The sequence below is a fragment of the Lissotriton vulgaris genome, chromosome 8 (genome assembly GCF_964263255.1).
Source record: "Lissotriton vulgaris chromosome 8, aLisVul1.2, whole genome shotgun sequence".
Classification (NCBI taxonomy): Eukaryota; Metazoa; Chordata; class Amphibia; order Caudata; family Salamandridae; genus Lissotriton; species Lissotriton vulgaris.
In genome coordinates this window covers 567,737,315-567,750,845 of record NC_141696.1, presented here as the reverse complement: position 1 = coordinate 567,750,845, position 13,531 = coordinate 567,737,315, and positions in this window count along the sequence as shown.

Below are 13,531 nucleotides of genomic sequence, written 5' to 3'. Positions count from 1 at the left end.
TAAAAATCTGACAACACTGTCTCCCTTACAGTCCCTGTCTTGTCTAAAAATGTCTGCAAAATATTCAGCTTTGGGAGAAACTGCTTTCAAAACTCTCTTGCCTTTCCGCTCCTCCTATTTATGTGAGATTGGCTTCTCAGCACTTGCAATATTAAAGGCTAAGTACCGTTCAAGACTGGATGTGGAGCACAACCTGAGGATGGCAGTAGCATAAATCCATCCACAGATTGACCGTCTCTGAAAAATAGGCACACCTGTCACATTTATGTTGGTGGCGTTATTATCAATCTAAGTCCTGTGTAAAACAAAGCATTCTAGTAAAAACAATTTGCACTCATTTTATTTTGGAAAGTGGTGTTTTGAGCTGTGTAATAAGCCTCTGTCATTTCACCACACCCACTCACAAACCTGCAGTTTACTAAAAACTCTTATTGTATTGGACATTATTTGCTGGATATGCCCGTAATATGCGCGTGGGGGTCGATTCAGAAATGTCCGTCAGGTGGTGTGGGGGGGGGGGCAAAATCCAAATAAATTCAGCTAGGGGGGCTCAGCCTACAAAAGTTTGAAGACCTCTGTCATACGGAATCTCCAGTGAAGCAAGTGTCAAACCATGCCATCTCAGGGTCCTGTGATCATTTTGTTGTTCCACTTTTTATTCAAATACTAATCACTAGTATATTTGTTCTGTCCAGTGAGGCAAGCATGCTGTTAAGCTCATTCTGAGTAAAAGGGAGTGACTATTTGTTAGCATTTTCAAAACCACATTTTTTGTTTAGATTGCTAAATTCATAGTTTATTTCGGCACTGACTTCTAATGTCAGTTTTGCCAAGTAAAGCCACAGTTCATGTGCTGGCCTTGCCAAAGACAGAGCCACAGGCGAAACTATGTTTGGCATCCCTCCGGACCCTCCACCAGTGTTTATCTATCCGCCCCTTCCGGTAAACAACGTTTAGCCCGAAACTTTTTCCCCGCAGGGAATCACAATGTGGTCAATACAATGACTGCGTTGTGATTCTGCATACCATTAATCCGCAAGTTGGAACGACGACTTGCGGAGGGGGGGGAGGTTTTGGATTTAAAATCCAACACCTTCCCTAGTGTCCGCACAGACTGGAGTTGGAATAGTAAATTATACTATTCCAACATCCAGTGCCCCCCCTCCGCAAGCCGCTGTTACGACTTGCGGAGTAATGGTATGCGGAAACACAACGCGGTCACTGTAACGACCACGTTGTGATTCCCTGCAGGGAATAAGGCTGAGGGATTTCGACTCAGATTCGCCCCTTCCCATTGGTGATCCTAGTTGCGGGCCATTTGTGCTCACAGGTCACATCATGGATGAATACCTCAGAGCAGTGACTGGCCTTTGAAAAACATTTGCACTTTCTCTTCTCTCCTGAATCACCTATTCAGTTGCTAAACTGGAGACAAGAGCCCATAGAAGACAACGAGGGCGGGAGAGAGATGGAAGTGGAAGTGGAAGAAAGGGAAACAGAGGGAGGCTAAGAAAAGTCAATTAAAGAAGATTGTATAGCCAGTCTGGAGGTAATGGAATGACTGTTGGCCTGCAGTTAAAGCATTATTTAAGGCAACTTGCAAGATCAGATATGTGTGTACCCCTCTAAATCTAGGCGCCCTGATTTTCAGCAGCAATTTATTTATATCCTCTAGGAGCTGATGTTTACATAGTATACCTTCTCTGGTCACATCATTGAAATGTCTGACCATAGTATGCAAATAACTGTCATCCTGTTCACAGTTCTTCTTTTAAACAATATATTCATGTTGTTGTCTGTGCTAAATATGTCATCATTCCTTTTACATTGAATTACAATGGCAGAGGTCCTCAAACGTTTGTGCTCTGAATCCCCCAAGCAAAATGTTTTGAAGTGCGGCCACCCTACAAAACGTTATTGCAAGGATTGGGGGAGTGACAGGGATAGGGCTGAGTGTAGGGGGTGGGGCTTATGAGATTATTTCAGGAGTACTTTTTCTGTATTTTATAATCCACACTAAGGGGGTCATTAGGATCGCGGACAGACTTGAGTCCGTCCGCGACCCCAGAGTAGGAGGGAACGTCCGCATGGACAGCGGCGTTCCCTCCGCGCAGATTAGGATGTGACCGCCAGGGTGGCGGTCACATCCTCTATCTTTAACATTGCGGCGGGTGCAGCTTTAAGCTGCACCCGCCGCAATGTTAAAAATGCATGCACCGCATTTATGTGCACAAAGCGGCAGGCACCGCGCGGTGTCTGCTACTTTGTTCATGCAAATGCAGGGGGGTACCATAGGTACCCCCTATGTGCACCCCCCAACCCCCCTTCACCGATGGGGCCCGCAATGGGCCCCCGAAGGGAAGGTCCGTATGCTTTTCAACGGCGGAAAAGCCGCCGCGGAAAAGCATACATTTTACACCATCCTAATATGGCTGGCGGTGTCTGATAGACACCGCCAGCCATGTTAAAGCTTTTCCGCTGCGGTCAGAAGACGACTGCGGAGGAAAGGCTGCGGACGGATTTCAAGACCCACCGCCATCCTAATATGGTGGTGGGTCTTTTGAGGCTCCGCAGCGGTTTTCCCGCATCCTCCGGGCCGGTGGTGGCTTCCGCGGGCCCGGAGGATGCGGGAAAACCGCTATCATAATCGGCCCCTTAATGTGAGACTAATAAAACAGCAAACAAACCCAGTAGTTGACCCAATAATACTGCTCTCTATAATTGGGGTTTTGTGAGCCCCATTCACTCCACAGTCCCAATTCTAATGAATCTTCTGCACTAATAATAACTGAGACCATGAGCACAAGACAATCATCTTTGCCTCTTTCGCTGTTTCCACACCATGCCTTGCCATCACTCCAATCTTGAAACAGACTCTCTGTCGCTTTCAAGAAAACAAATGAGCTCCCACCTTTTGCCCCATTTTTTCTGCATGGGTGGCCTTGACTCTCATGCTGGAAAGTAAAATAAGCCCTCAGGCCTTTTTAAAAAAAGTGAAACAGACATAATTGTGATGCAAAGCCCCCCTAGATTCCTGAGCTCCAATGCCGCAGCACCTGATTAACTAATAATAGCTACTACCTTGCAAAGCAGGCTATTTCCTCTGCCTCGTGTCAAAAACAGGGCTCTCATATTGCCACATCCCCTCCCTGCAATCACTCTGAGGTGTAACTAAGGTGTCTCATCTGCTTCAATGTCCCCCCTCACCCCATCCCCTTGAGCCACTGCTTCAAGGACCAAAATAACACTGGCATAGCAAGAGTTCATAGGGCCTTAATTCAAGGAAAGATAGGAAAACAGCCATGATTGGGGTTTAGTTGGGGCCTCATACCTCCGGGGCACGGTACCACTGTACCTGCAGCACCAGTGCTACGTCCTGTCCCTTTCTGTTAAAAAATAAGCAGCAAGGATGACCTGAGTTCTAATGATAGCAAGGACAATGGGCCTCAACTCTGCTTTTTTATAGTTAGCCAGCCATGATTGGGATACAGTAGCCACTTACACTCTTGACCTCAGTACCTAGTACCTGCTCCACTAATGGTAGAGATGGTCCTTTATAAAAAATAAATATTGCCCATTTCCTTGGGAACATGTATATGAAGAAGTTTTCTTTGTCCATTTGCCCTCACATATTGCGCCCTGTTCTTGACCATATCTTTGACACTATCCATGGATCTTGCCTCTTTCCTTTTACTCCTATGCCATAACTCAGAGGTTCCAGCGGTCCAGTGGATGTGGGCTCTACTTCTGAATTTAAACCTGTTACACTCCTCGCTGCCACCCCTGAACTCATCTTTATAAAGACAGCTGTCCTTGAACTGTTAATGCTGACTTTGATGAGCCTCAGCCTGAAAGTGAAAAGGGGATGAGAGGGAGATAAAGAAGAAACAGGCCTTCTCACAAGTCTATAATTGATGGAGGCACTTAAAGCTTATTGGTGGCAAAGATTCATTCTTTTTAAGAGGTATGTTAAGGGAGTTATAAGCTGAGATCTGGGGTAATGAAGCTGGTTACAAGAATGTTTGCACTAGGTACATCCTGATTACTTATTTCTAAAATATATATTTAGAAAAACTTTCTTTTATCTCAAACACTACCTAATTTTACTGCAGCTGGGCTTATACTGTGTGTAATACTATTTTAAAATAAAGGCATTCATATTCACAGTTCTTTCTGTCACAGGCTGGGACCTTGTAGCACTATAAGGGCCCGTTTCTCAAAGGTAACACACTTTTGGGTAAGTTTACTCTTTTTCGGTATTCACAAACAAGTTATGTAATAGTAACTTTGCTCTTTTTTTTCTTCTTTTTTTCTGAAAGATACATCAAAACACTCTATACCACCACTACAGAGGATAGCCACAGGCAGTAACAACGACCATAAAACTTATAACAATATACAAACTCACACCAAATGAGTTCCAGAGCAAATTTTACAAATGAAGATATGCATGATAGAGCCCTATTCTAATACATAGTCCCACCTAGACTAAAACGCTATGTGTCCTCTAAGCAGCCCCAGATGGAGTGAATGAATGAATGATTACGTATTTGTATCGCGCATGGCTACCCGAAGGCATCCCAGCGCTTTGGACAAACGTTCCTTCACCAAATTCAGACAAACAGCAGGGTTTTCAACGACTTCCTGAAACTAAGATGGTTACTTTCCATTCTCAGATCGAGTGGCAGATTGTTCCAGAGTCTTCAAGCCTGTAGGGAGAAACGTCGGCCACCCATCCGCACCTTTTTAGTTTTAGGGATTGAGAGAAGGTTCTTGTTGGAGGATCTTAATTCCCGGCTAGGGAGGTGGGGACAAAAAAATGATTGTATCAATAGGGGTGCTTTTTTATGGATTACTTTGTGGACCATCACCAAGGTTTTAAATTCGATCCTCTGTTGCACTGGAAGCCAGTGCAACTGGCGGAGTGCAGGTTTAGCGGATGTTCTTCGTGGAATAATCAGCAACATACGTGCAGCACAATTCTGAACAGTCTGCAGTGTCCTGATTGTCCCTTGGGGGGAGCCCAGATAAAGTGCATTAGAATAGTCAAGGCGTGACAAAATCAACGCCTGCACTAAAATCCGTCTGGCTTCAAAGGGGAGAAGAACGATAATTTTCCTCAAAAGCCTCAAAAGTGCGTAGCATGTAGCAGCTACCTTCAGGGCCTGCACAGAAAAATTAAGGGCTGGGTCAATTCATACCCCAAGGCTCTTAATTTGGGTCTTAGGTTTGGATGGTTGGCCCAGATTGTCCGGCCACCAATCATCCACTGTGGTAGGTGATTTATGTCCCAGCATCATCACCTCAGTTTTTGACCCATTTAGTTTAAGGAAGGATTCATCCATCCATTCCTGAACTTTATTAAGGCAGCTGGAGAGTCTTTCAAAAGGGGCATCATTGGTAGATAGTGAGATGATCAGTTGTGTGTCATCTGCGTATGTAACAAGTTGTATTCCCCAGGGAAGCACCACCTCAGCCAACGGCTTCATATAGATATTAAATAAGGTGGGGCTGAGGGATGAGCACTGGGCTACACCGCAGTTAAGACGCATTTGAGGGGAGGAGGCTTCATTTTCAAATACCACAAAGGTCCTATCGGCCAGAAAGGATTGCAGCCACTGAAGTGCGCGGCCCGAGACACCGACCTCCTCCACCCTATGAAGTAGAATGGAGTGGTTGACGGTGTCGAAGGCCGCGCTAAGATCTAATAGTAGTATGGCCGCATGATTCCCACTGTCTGCATCGTGTGAAAGAGATTGTTATCCTCAAGAAAGGTAGCCAGCAAAGAATTGGCATACTTCTCTGTGAGTTTACTAACAGTGGGCAGAAGAGAGATGGGGCAATAGTTTGCCCAATCTTCGGGGTTAAGGTTGGGTTTTTTCAACAGGGCCTTAACTTTGGCCTGCTTCCAGGTTGGCGGCACCAAGCCTGAGGTCAACGAGGCATTGATCACTTCCTGAATGACTGGAGCCACAGTGTCTGACACCAGATTTAATTTGGTAGGGGGTGCAGGGTCATTCGGAGAGCCTGATTTTAAGTTTCTTAGGAGACTCTGAGTAGTGGAGAGGTCTATAGGAAGGAATTCATTAAGTTGGATTTGGGCCATATGAGAAGCCAGGGGGGGTCCAGTGGGAGAGGGCTGAAAAGAGGAATATATGGTAGCAACTTTGTTGAGGAAGAATTTGGCTAGTTCCTCACAACGTGCCTGAGCAAGTCCTGGGTCTTCAATAGGGGTGGGAGGGGTGACCAAAGATTAAAAAAATTTAAAAATTCTCTAGGTGAATTGGCAGCCATGCTAATTTTGGTCTGAAAATAATTAGATTGGGTGATTTTAATCTCCTCCTTATACTTTTTTAGGGCAAGTTTATAGTTGACTTTGTCATTTTCGGAGTAGTGTTTTCTCCACTTCCTTTCTTGTTGCTTGCAAGCGAGCTTCAATAGTTTCAAGTCCTGGGTATACCAGGCCTTCTTGTTCTTACCACTTCTGTGGGAAAGTTCCACCTTTGGAAGGGAAAGATCCAAGGATGCCTCCACCCATCGATTGAAGGACATATCGGCTTCCACCGGCTCCGATGGGATTTTGGGAAGGGTATTTTTTAAGATTAGTGTCCCAAGTTTCGATGGGGAGTTTGGACCATCTCCGACATAACTGTTTCGTGAGTTTAGTATGTTCGGGTTGATTCTGAGAGGGCAGGGAGAACAATAATAGTGAATGGTAAGACCAGATGGAGTCAAATTTTTGCAAGGAGCGACTTCCCCTGGCACCAGCTAAGACCTTCTCCAGTGTACAGGTTTATCTCATAATTACCCACCATTCAGCAACTGAGGGAGGTTTGGCTGAAAATCAAGCTCTAGCAATAGCCAGTCGGGCTGCCACCAACATAATTGCAGTAATAAATGTATAGCCCCAACTGTCCTCCTTATAATCCAGCATCACCTCAGCTGCTGAAAAAGTAAAATCCACCCTAACCGAAGCTTAATGGCAAAGGAAATCGTCTGCCAGTATGTTTCTAATGCAGGGCAAGTGGCGAACATATTCACAATATCCACAGCTGGCTCTCCACATTTAGGGCATTTTCAGTGTCCCCCTTTTTGTATCCCCCACATGTATGCCCCTTCTTTGGGCCCACATGGCAATCAGCTATGGAGTGTAATAAAGTGCACAGATTGTCTGGAATTGCAGCAGACTGGGACTGACCGAATGTACTGATCGTTCTATGGCATTGAATGCTGTCCTGACCGCTTCCGAAGTAACATGTAACCCAAGAGTCTCACTCCATCTTGCTGCCAGTTTCTCACAGCCGTTTACTATAAACTGAGCCAAACATTGATACATCTTACTGATTGCTGCCTTCCGATCCAGCCCATACCTCAGGGTCTGCTACATTTCATAGTAAAAGGTTTAGTGTAAAGTATCCCTACTCTGGAGATATTTGAAAAACATCCGCCGAGGGACAGCAAAGGAAGATTGCAAATTTTCGAATGATCGGAAGCCACTGTTACCATATAGCTGGCGCAAGCAGCCAATGCCATACTCTGCCCATCTCCTACCCTCAGGATCTTCAAAGACTTCGAGCAGCCTTGGATTACCCCAGAGAGGAAGCTTATCATGTATGAACGAGATAGAACACCTAACCATTATTCCCTGCCAAATACAAACTCAATCCCTGATGGCCTTAAAGCATACGCTTTTAAAAGATTTAGGATCACTAGCTCTATATAGAAACATTTGACCCTCAGAGCACAGGACTAAGCGATGCCTAATCACCCTTGATTATGCAGCAGTTTCATCAACCCAATTGCCCACCTCATTTTTTGTACCCCCAGATGAAGCTGCTCAGAACACCATCTAATTGAATAAAGAAAGAATTAGGTATGCGCAGTGGGATTGAGCGAAACAATTACAAAAACTTTGATAGCACCTTCATCTTAATAATATTGCACCTTCACAGAATGCTAATTGGAAGCATATGCCAATTTTCAGTTGCTTAGTTATAGTGGCCAGCAAAGAATCATAATTAAGTGTCAGTATGCATTCAAAATTAGGAGAGATACAAACCCCCAGATAAGTAGGGGTCAGACAGACCCCATGAATAGGGTGTACGGGCTGAACGCTAAGAAGCACTTGCATCAGCATATATCCTGAGAAAAGGCCGAATTTCTTTGCTTCTGTCTTGATAGCTTTTATAGCAGAAGCAGGATCGGAGGTGAAGACAGCTATGTCATCTGCATAAGCAGTGACTTTTAACTGCTGCTGCCCTATAGTTAGAGGAAGTATCCCTGTGTTGACCTGTAATGCCTTTATGAATGGTTCAATATAGCGCGAAAAGGAGAGGAGAAAGAAGGCTGCCCCGCTTAGTGCCACACTGAATTGGGAATAGAGCCGTTTGAGTGCTAGCTTAATATATTTTAGTCTACAATACAGAGCATGTATCTACTTACAACATCTCTCCTTTATTCCAAAAGAAGGAAGTGTTGCCCTTAAATAATCCCAGGTCACGCGGTCAAAGGCCTTTTCCGCATCTAACCACACCATGCCCAGACTCAGCCCTAGCTTCCCAGCCGCATCAGAGGCCACTACCGTGGTGTTAACATGAGCGGTGGTATCTCTGCCCTGGATAAAGCCATGTTGTGGCGGGGAAACCAAGCCTGGCATCATAGGAGCTAACACAATGGCTAGGAATTTGGCAAATATCTTAGCATCCACATTTTTTAAAAAGATTGGCAGATAAGAGCTACCCTCCTCCGGTACCTCGTCCTTTTTCAAGAAAAAAACTATATTAGTAATATTCCATGACTCAGGAGCCCGGCTGCTGACTTCTGTTGACTGAACTACTTCCCGCAGTAGTGGTGACACCAAACTCTTCAAAGTTTTGTAGAACTTAACTGGAATAGAGTCTTCCCCATCTGCTTTTCCTGATGGTAAGCTCATAATTGCTTCCTCAATTTCCTCATAGGTAATATCCTGTTCTAGCAAGGTAGAGTCTTCCTCCCTCAAGAGTTATAATTTATTCCCCTTTAAGTAGATCTGAATACCTATCTCATCCGGAATCACTTTTTGTGAATATGGACTTTGATAAAAAAAAATAGAACATTGTTCAGTAATAGCTTGGGGATGCTTATATAGTATTCCTTCCTCTCCCTTAATAGCTTTTATCAACGTATTGGCTCGATTATCTGCTAACTGGTAAGAGAGCACCTTCCCAATTCAATCTCCATATTCATATTGCAGCGTCTTATACTTATTGTAGCACACAGCCACTTTCTCCCCTACAAGCTTGCTAATGGCCACCTATTATTGAAGCATGCAGTATATCCTGTTCTGGAGCCCCTCGAGTAATTGCTTCAGCAAGGCGAAGTTCGCCTGCTAGCAGATCCTGAAAAGCCACCTTGCTCACCATTTCTCGCTCCTTGTTTTGCCACCAAATATACTGCTGGGTTACCCCCCAAATAAATGCCTTTATTGTATCCCAGATTATTCACGGAGAGGTGGTCCCCACGTTATCCTCCAAAAAGTGTGCATGCTTTTTAAGGATAAATGCAAGATAATCCGAATCAAGAAGTAGCTAAAGTGGGAATGACAAGGACCAAGGTATTTTTGGCTCTGCCTTAGCCTGGAAAGATAATAAAATGGCGTTATGGTCTGATGTAATCCTAGGGCACACTTCCATATCAGAAGTCATCCAAGTGCTGTCAGAAACCCAGGCTAAATCAATCCTGGAGTACTGTTGATGTGGAGCCGAATAAAAGGTATATCCCGGGGCAGCTGGAAATAAAGAGCGCCACGTGCCCCTTAAAGAATGCAGCCACCCCAATTCCAGAATTGAGGCTCTCACCTTCTTCATTCTAGAAGTGGTCGCCCGGCTCCATTTTGCAAATAAAATCCTCCATAAGTACATACTCCCCCTGCCAATCCAGTAACTCAAGGTTGATAAAATCAAAGACAGCAGTTTCATTAGTATTGGGGCCATATATTGCGCATAACACATACTTAGTGCCCTTAATTTCAACTTGCGCCAATGCCCACTGCCCTCTTTGATCTGCCAGGGTCTTCAAAACTTTGAGCTCGAGTGCCAAGTTAGCAGTGCGCCTCATAGCGACATTCTGAGATGTGCAAATTATAATTTTGTATCCAAGGTGCTTGAGCAACCCTCTATCTTTATATACCAGATGTGGCTCTGTAAGAATAAGAATATGAGGTCTATCTGCTTTCAACTCTTCCAGAACTAATTGACGCTCCGCTCCGCTATTTAGACCTGACACATTCCAAGCTAAACATCTAACCAGCGCCATATCCTTGAAGTACTAAGCGACAGTCATCAACTGACTCCAATCATATGTACCCTTTTTGACTTTTTTACTAGTGTCCCCACCCCCTCCCCCTTACCCCCTATCCATTCCCCAGACCCATCCACCCCTCCAGAATCCTAAAGAAGGAATCATCCTCCTTATCAGCTGCCGCTGAAATGGCAGATATCATCTTGCAGAACCTCAAGAGCGTCCACCCATCCACCTAGCCCCTGCCCTCCAGTCAGCACCCAAAAAAAGGAAATCAAAAGCAACAAACCAAACCACAAATCAGACTATAGATAAAAAAAAGAGAAGAAAAAGAGGACACAGGGGAAAAAGAAATAATTAAGAAAGAAGGAAGTAACCAATGGCATATCCAGGGACAACATCACCAATCCAAATTTAAGGATCCATTGTCCTAGAGCAGTTAACTCTTATTATTAGAGGCACTTGGTAGCTGTCATTGATTTAAGCGTGTCTGGCTTCCTGATCTGTAAGAAACAATTGTATATGTCCATCTCTAATAACTTTTAGCCGGGCCGGCTACTGCAAGAACACCCGGGCCTCTTCCGCCATTATTGAGTCAATAAGTTGTCTCATTTTTCAATGTCGATCCATAGTGGCTCTGCATAAGTCTGACTTGACAAAGATGGATAAAGAGTTGACCGCTACAAGGGTGTTAGGCCTAGCTTTTAAAGAGATTGACTGCTTTAATAGGAAATTGCCAAAATAGATCAAAAGTGATCTAGAATATTGGGAATTAGGCTTATGCAGAACTGGAGGTGGCCTATGTTCTCTAATGATTTGGAAATCCCAGTCAGACAATTCCGGGGAGGCCCTTTGAAATAACTGGCCCACATACCTGCGTGGATCGGCTTCCTCCTTGCATCCCAAATAGCCTTAAGTTGTTCTGGCTTTGCGGGTTCTCCAAGCCTTTGATTTGCTTAGAAAGTAGTTGTGCATCATGAGATTGTACTGATCTTGCTGTTGCAGTAATTGACTCCACTATCTCCACCACATGTGTCTGAAGCTCTGCAATGTCCCTCGTTAGTACCCCCACCGAGCTGGTCACCTCTCTTAAAGACTGCTGAATACTAAGATTATCAGCCCTAGCTGGCGCTTAGTGGTCTTTTGCCTCTCGTCTTTGCTCAAGCGACTTTTGTAAAATTAGGGAGAATGATGGCTCCTTGCTCTCTCCTAATAGCAGTTTCTGACTTATATCACCGCATACTCAGGGATCAATGAAGAGTTTCATAGTTCCCTGGTTTGCACTTGATCGGTGGGCGTGATCTGTACTTCTTCTGGCTGTAAGCTTAAGTCTGTTGAATCCTTTTCCAGGTCCTCTGCACTCTTAGGAGCCAGCCCGATTCTTATGCCTGTGCCTAAGCCTGAGCCTAGAAGCCGGGAGATCAAGGATTTTACCTCTCCCTTCGACTGGACCTATTTTCGAAGAATGCTGCCCTGTGGGGTCCCCTTTGCCCTTGTGCTCAGGCTAATATGTCAGTTACTGTCAAACATATTAGTTCTTATTTTGCATGAACTACCTGGCTTGAGTTTCCCATTCTTACTTCTGGAGGACCCCTGTTGGGAGCTGCCTTTGATGTAGCCATGGGTGGACTCACCAGACTTGTTTCGATAGATGATATTGAGCTATTATCTATAGTATGTTCCTTATGAACACCGAGAGTCTCCTCACCCCCGGACTGAACTTTTGATAAGACCGGAGTTGCACTTAGAGCAGAGGGGGAAGAATTGCTTACAAGCAGGGAACCCACCTCCTGAACTTCATCACCCATGGTTGTCACCCCTCTCAGGCCCCCAAAATCTAAAATGAGCTGATATGCCACTGGGAAAGCCTCCTACGCCCTGGTCATATCTCCTCCTGCAGTCTGTAAATTGCCAGAACTACGATCAGCACTGTCCGCTATGTCCACAACCATATTAGTATTTTCTGGGGACATTGTTTCACAGATGTGGGTACAAATGTGAGCTTTCTGCACGACATTGTTACAACCCATATAGATATTGTCGCTACTAACTTCCAGCAACCTGCCACTAAGCACGGGCTGCCTACTGTAATGGCATTCAGAATAGTATCAGCAACAACAGTACCTGCAGTTTGTGTGGAGACCTCACCAGATAAAAATAGTTCCGCTGCCTTTCCTGACTACAGGAGCCGCAACACTAGCTTGCCGACCCGCAACGAACCACCTTTCGCTGTGCTCCTTGAAGCACCAGATGCAGCCTCTTCTCATCCCGCAGATAGTCTGGTCCCTCCTAGGATAGCTGAGACTTTAGCAACCCATCCTGTCTTTGCCGCAGCTTTCAAAGAAGCCATCTCTCTGTCTGCCGAATCTACCAAAACTGATGCAAGACCAATCCGATGGAGTCCCGAGAGGCGAGGCGAGGGGTGGCCAGCCAGCAGGCTCGACGAGAGGACCGCAGAAACTGCCAGACACCCTTCACTACAGAGCTGCACATCCGTTCCTGTTCAGACGGCAACCGTCGGGCCAGCAGTAAAATAAATGTATTTCATTTTGGCTTAAGGTTGCTTTGTCATCTCTCTACACCACTCCAGTCTCAACTAGACCAGGGTGGTAAATTCTGTTCCACTTGCGGAATTTGGGTAATTTCGGGTTCCGCGGAGAATGCAGAATCACCCAAAATTCTGGGTTCCGCGGCTTCGCAGAATTTTTTGCTTGTTCGTGTTCTCAAAATGCGTGCTCGCTAGATATTTCCCCCCAAGCGCGCAAACAGCATTCGTGAACAGGAAAAAAGTTTCACGAACAAGCAATTCCGCATGTTCACATAATTTCTGCATGCTTGAGGAGATTTTTTACCGTTTCGTGGAACTTTAAGTAACACGACTACGTAAATTCCGCCCACCCCCAGTCTCAACCTAGCAGCATGTAGTGAACAGACCAGAGCGCGCTCCCGCGAGTCGTGGTGACTCTAGTTCACCATCTTCCTTCCTAAACCCTGGGTGGGTTTCGTAATAGTAACTTTGCAACTGTGAAGACTCCGCATTTGGGGCAGAGTACTCCGCACATAAAAGAAAGGCCTGACTTATTGTAGTTCCTGTGCCCCTGAGTTCAGGTCCCTTGGCTTATGCCAAGCTCATATATGTCAAAGGCCGGCCCTGCCTGGTACTATTACCAGCACAGTGCTTCCTTGCAATATTGCTGGTGACTCAAAAAAGAAAGGATTGTCTAGTTAGAGGAAACTCACAGAAATCGAGTTA